Genomic DNA, 6,432 nt, shown 5'->3' with positions numbered 1-6,432 from the left:
AATGTACACAATTGTAAAATGAATAGACACGCAGTTCCTTGTAATTGCTTTTAGATCGCCATTTATCAATTAGGTTAATACATTTAATGTTACACATAATTTTTGCCTATTGATACGATTGATATGTCAGGCAGCAGTTGTGAATATTTTACTTCACGCCAGGTACTCATTTTACACCTGAGTACGATGAGAGACTGTGAGTAAAGAGCCTTTACCAAGTACTCATCTATGCGCCTCTCAGGACTCGAACCCAGGTCATTCAGATCTGAAGGTGTCATACCACTAGACTAAATAGCAGCATATGTAATATATAACGTAACCAAGTCCATGAAAGAAAATTTAGTTAAAACCATCAGTCAATTTTATTAGTTTACCAGTTTGTGAGTATTTATCAATAATATGTTTTGCCGTAGTATAGTTCGAAACAGGAAATAATGAGAATGTTTCTTTGAAATTTAATTCCAATTAATAACACCTGAACTGATTAACGGATTGAAAACGATTTAATTTGGCAAAACTATCAGGAATTATGTAAAAATAAGTTTGACTCGTTATCAAATGTGAAGAACCCCCCCCCCCCCCCCCCCCGCCCCACCCCCCCTTTTTTTAGACTGACAACAATGTCGTTGATTGAAAGAAGATTGTGAAAACTTGAGTTTTGAAAATAAAACTTGATCTTTTTTATATAGCGCAATATCCACTACACGTGCTCAAAGCTTTTTACAAGGGGTCACAAGCCAATAACAACACTTAACATGTAGGACGCCTGTGATAGTACATTTTTTCGGACAGAGACAACGCCAGGTACTCATTTTACACCTGAGTACGATGAGAGAATGTGAGTAAAGAGCCTTTACCAAGTACTCATCTATGCGCCGCTCAGGACTCGAACCCATGTCATTCAGATCCGAAGGTGTCATACCACTAGACGAAAAAGCAGTACATGATGATGAAATAAATGTGAAAACTGGGTGGTGAATCCTGTATGAGGTGGGTCATTGTCGAGGGTCAATAATATTATGTCAAATGTTATTGCCAGGGTTGTTGATGAAAGGAATGACGTGTTGTTGCATCACTGATTGAATGTATTGCTTAGCATTCAGTCGCCCGTGACCATCGTTAGAGTCCACGGTATGTGGTTGCCAGCTCATTGGTCACAAATCATGCGGTGCTGTGTAATCTGTGGTCAGAATCGCCCGGGCCTAAAAGCCAGACTTCTTTCATGCAGATCTACTCTAGAAGATAATAATAATAATAATAATAATAATAATGATAATAATAATAATAATAATAATAATAATAATAATAATAATAATAATAATAATAATAATAATAATAATAATAATAATAATAATAATAATTACATTTGAAACAAGTGGGTTTTTAATAATAATAATAATAATAATAATAATAATAATAATAATAATAATAATAATAATAGTAATAATAATAATAATAATAATAATAATAATAATAATAATAATAATATACATTATTCATCCAAAAAAAAATGGAAATTCGTTTACAGACGTGGCATGCATAAAAATGTATAAACAGAAAGTTGAGAATCTATGGCGACATATATATTTGCATATATATATGCAAATGTACAAACATGTAAAAATATACAACCAAGAACCAATAGCAACACCTTATATATTAATAATAATAATAATAATAATAATAATAATAATAATAATAATAATAATAATAATAATAATAATAATAATAATAATAATAATAATAGATCTTTATTGTCCATAAATATGGCAATTTGTCATTTAGTTACACTTGTTAAAACGTTAAATGATAACTGTAACATTGAACAGATATTTCACTCCTACTTATTTTCTCTCTCATTCTCTCTCTCATTCTCTCTCTCTCTCTCTCTCTCTCTCTCTCTCTCTCTCTCTCTCTTCCTCTCTTTCTTTCACACGTGCGATATACACAACATAAACATATTCATTTCGTTTTCAATTTGTTACGATTGTGGCAATTCAACACCAAAAATTATCATCATTATCAATTGGTCAGTTAATCTAACATTAAATAAATTAATCAGTTAATCAGTCAACGAATCAATCCTTGGGTTTTCTGTACCATATGAAATCTTCAACATTTTTATTACTGATGGAACGAACGTTGATTTATACTTGTTAGTTCTACATTTAATCTGACAAAACCTTCTCCCAGATAGTAAAAGACTAAATTCATGGTATAAAATATGTTTTTTATTGTTGGTAATTGAGAATGCTTTCCTTTCTATTGCTTTTCCATGAATTCTTTCTACTCCATCAAGAGGATGGTTTATTATTTTTGATACCTCTTTGATAGTTTATGAAATTTTTGATTTATCTTTAAGTCGGCATCCTTCAAACCATATGGTGCAGCCAAACGCAATTACACTTTTAATCAATGAGTCATAAACTCTTAACATAGTTTTCTTCCTTACTTGAAATGTTCTCAATTTCCTTAGGATGTATAATCTTTGGGCAACTTTCTTAGATATTATATTAATATGTTGAGAGAAATTGAGGGAACTATCAATGGTTATTCCTAAATATTTAAAATAGTCAACTATCTCAACATCATCTTTACCGATCGCCACACACTTTAAGTCGTTTTTATTTTTTACACCAAACACCTGTTCTTTTGTTTTTTTCAACATTTAATTCAAGCTGATTTTGTTAATATTATTAATTTAATAAATTGAGATAGGCCATACCCCTGGCCTTTGGTCCGAACTTGTGAGTGTATATTTAAAAAGATAAGTAATATTTAATTTAAATCACAGTTGGGCGTTAAAAATTCGAACACCATGTGGCAAAAATGAATTAAGGTGACGTGTTGTCATTGTTTTTATAGATATAAGGCTCCTCATGGAGAACTTAATATATTTGCGAAGGGGGTGATCGCCATCCTTCATAACTTTCTCCATTTTACAAAATCTGTTGAACAATTCTTCCACATTGGAAATTGGGTGAGTATAACTCCTGGCTTTATCAATTATCCGATCAATTTTCTTAATGTCGCAAATACTGGCATTTCCACACCATGCTGTAATACAAAAAATAATAACGGTCTCCAAAACGGATCTATAAAAAAGGGTGCATAACGTTTTGTCTATGTCACATTCTGAAAGTTTCCGAATAAAATACATTCTTTTGTGCAATTAAGAGATAACAGCATCGGTTTGTAAATGCCATTGCAATTTATTGTCAATTAAAACACCCAAATATTTGTAAACCGAACCTTGCTCAACAGCTTGATTTTTAATTTTGAGCTGAGTGATGGAATTTGTTTTCTTCATAAAATCAAAAATCATTTCTTTGGTTTTTCCTACATTAATTTCAGGGAGTTATCTTCACACCAACCAACAAATTTGTCGATCTCAGATCTGTATGCCGTTTCATCATCTTTAAATATTAACCCTTGAAGGGCAGTGTCGTCAGCAAATTTCAAAATAGGGACCAATTCATTTGTACAGTCATTTGTGTAAACCGTAAAGAGGCGAGGAGAGAGAACACACCCTTGAGGGGCTCCTGTATTAGTAATTATTTTATTAGACTTGTTTCCATTAATGTCTACAAATTTTAGTTGTGTTTTAAAATTTTGGAGGGACGAGGATGACCTAAGGGATACTGGTAGAGAATTCCCACATTGAGGGGAGGCAAATTGAAACGATTGAGTGCCAACCTTACGAAGTATCTCTGGTCTCACCAATTTGAGCCCATCATCACTCGACCTCAAGGTTCTTGTTGGAGTATACCTCTAAAATTTTGTTAATATACAACGGGGACCCATTGTGCAAAGATTTATAGGCTAGGGTGGCAATATTATAAAATATTCGCTTCTCAACAGGAAACCAATGAAGCTCTCGAAGGAGGCAGGTTGCTGGAAAGAATTTAAATTGTTTTAAAACAAGTCTAATGGCTACATTCTGTACAACTTGAAGGCTATCTGTTTTTTTCTCTTCTTTTGTCACATTTAGCAGTAATGAATAGCAATAGTCTAACTTTGAGAGTACAAAGGAATGTATCTTTTAATTCAGAAAAGTGAGTGGAGCAGGCACTTATGTTGGTAACAACAAGATATGAAGTGAATAGAAAAGTGCCAGAAGACAATAGAGAATAAAAAATTTTTTCGCGGCGGTGGTGGGGTTCGAACCTGCGAATGTATCAAAACTTCTGCTAGTTTTGTTGGGATACGGTTTCTAATTTTACTAATTCTTCTGATTTCAAGGTACATTGTTTTTATAATTTGACTGACCTAACTGGACAATGAACGATCAGCGGCAATCAACACTCCAAGTTTAAAAAATGTTTTTAGAAAAAGAAATCCAGTGGTCTCCGAAAGAAAGCCCCTTAGCATTTGCCATTTTCAGTATTTTTTGCTCACCACAGATAAAAAATGTCCGTCTTTTCATCATTCAACATAAGTTTGTTTCTGCCGATCCAATCTTTTACTTCATTTAAACAGATCCAAATCGTCTAATCAAACTTTCAATGTCATCACAGGGAGAAGAACTTAATATTTGAGCACCCGCTGCGTAAAACTGATATAAGTGGCTGCATGTACATAGTAAAAAGGACAGGTCCAAGGACCGAGCCCTGAGGAACACCAAATTCAAAGAACACATATCAGATTTGACACCACTCACCACGACATATGATGCTGATGATGATGAATAAATGATGATGATGACGATTATAGTAATAATTATAATAAAAGCTCTTTTCTCACCTTTCCACATCTTACTCAGAATAATATAAGTACATGGTTGGTAATGCTGTTGTTTCTGCAGGAAACAAATATTGTAAATTCGCATTAAAGGCGTCATGTCTCGGCCTACATGATAATTGTTGCTATTGCTGGCTCGGCACATCTTGTAAAGCGCTATTAGCATGTGTGATAGATATCAAGCTAGATAAATGCTCGTTAGTTTAGTTATCTTTTCCCATCTCTTGGTAAATAATGTATTCTTATATATTCTATGTTTATAAGACAAAATATAAACAGCCAGATTATGTGCTTTGACAATATTAATACTAATGGGGCAACATGGCTCAGCAGTTCCCGAAAATACCGAGTTCGATCACCCGCCGCGCTGTGTGGCATTGAGCAAGTCACCTCGCCCTATCTCACTTTTTTGCGCTGCTCTGCGGCTGACGCCTGGGTTATTCCAGTCTTCCTTGGAATAGACCATAAAGACAAATTTATGAATGAACGGATAAATAAAGAGAATTTTATTTATTTACGAATCTATTTTATTTATTACCATTGGTACAAGTATTATGCTATTTAATACCTTGGAAGGGTGGATGCATTAGACGTCTACGGCCGTTTCCGATAAAATAAGGACGAATTCCTACCCAACACCTCAAAACGGTATCGTATGGAGTTGATTTAGATTCAATTCTATGGTAAAAACATTGTCATATGGGTTAAGGTTACATGTCTCATTGATGAGAAATAATGTAGTTTCTGTAAATTCTCAAAACATAAAAATCAGATAAGATCTGAAAAACTGTGTTTGAAACAGTGCCAGATAAAGCAGGAAGAAAAATACAAAAAAAAAGAACCCCCCCCCCAAAAAAAAAAAACAAACAAACCCCAGCTTGCCTCGACTGGGGATCGAACCTCAAACCCCCTGATTACCGGTCAGACGTGCTACCTAAACACCACAGATGTTACCTGATTATATATTTCTGTTAAATTAGTAGACCGATACATTATTCACCTCAACATAAAACCAAACTGGGGCGATGGATCACAGAATCATTTTTTCAAGGTATTCCCAGAGACTATAATGATATTATTGAGACAACAAAATTAGCGGCTCCTTTCATATGTGGGTTTTCAATGTCAAGTCGGTAAACATAGCATTTGAGTATTGATGGTAAAATACATACCGTTTCTACCCTCTACATCAATCGTACAAATGCACAGTCTGTTAGAGAGAATTCAGTGATAACTAATCGTTTAACTGAAGATAGAAAGCTGCGAAATCCTGAGCCAAATGTAAGTTATATTACAAATAAAGCTTATGAGCGCGTGGATATTAATTTACCAACTTGACATGGCCCGACAGAGATACGCACCCCCTATTATTAAAATCCTATCGCCACTCCGTAAGTTTCCTGTCTTCGAATTTCAGTCCCGGGTATTAACGTTAGATTTCGACAGCAGCACGTCTTGTTATTGCGAATGGGATGTTACCAGCCGGAACAGCTACAGATGAATTATCGCAAATTCATCCAAAATGAAGAAAATTAGCTGTAAATTTGTGTGTGTATGTGTGTGTATTTTTTGTGTGTGGTTACACTATTTTCTTTTTATTGCTTCTGAAATTAAAGTCGTGTTATCCTTTAGCATTTTGCAAATTACACTTGAACTCTACCCACTACAAACGCATTCGGATACGGATACCAT

The sequence above is a fragment of the Berghia stephanieae genome, chromosome 10 (genome assembly GCF_034508935.2).
Source record: "Berghia stephanieae isolate SIO BIC M18660-M18661 chromosome 10, UCSD_Bste_1.3, whole genome shotgun sequence".
Taxonomy (NCBI): Eukaryota; Metazoa; Mollusca; class Gastropoda; order Nudibranchia; family Aeolidiidae; genus Berghia; species Berghia stephanieae.
This window is presented reverse-complemented; position numbering follows the sequence as displayed.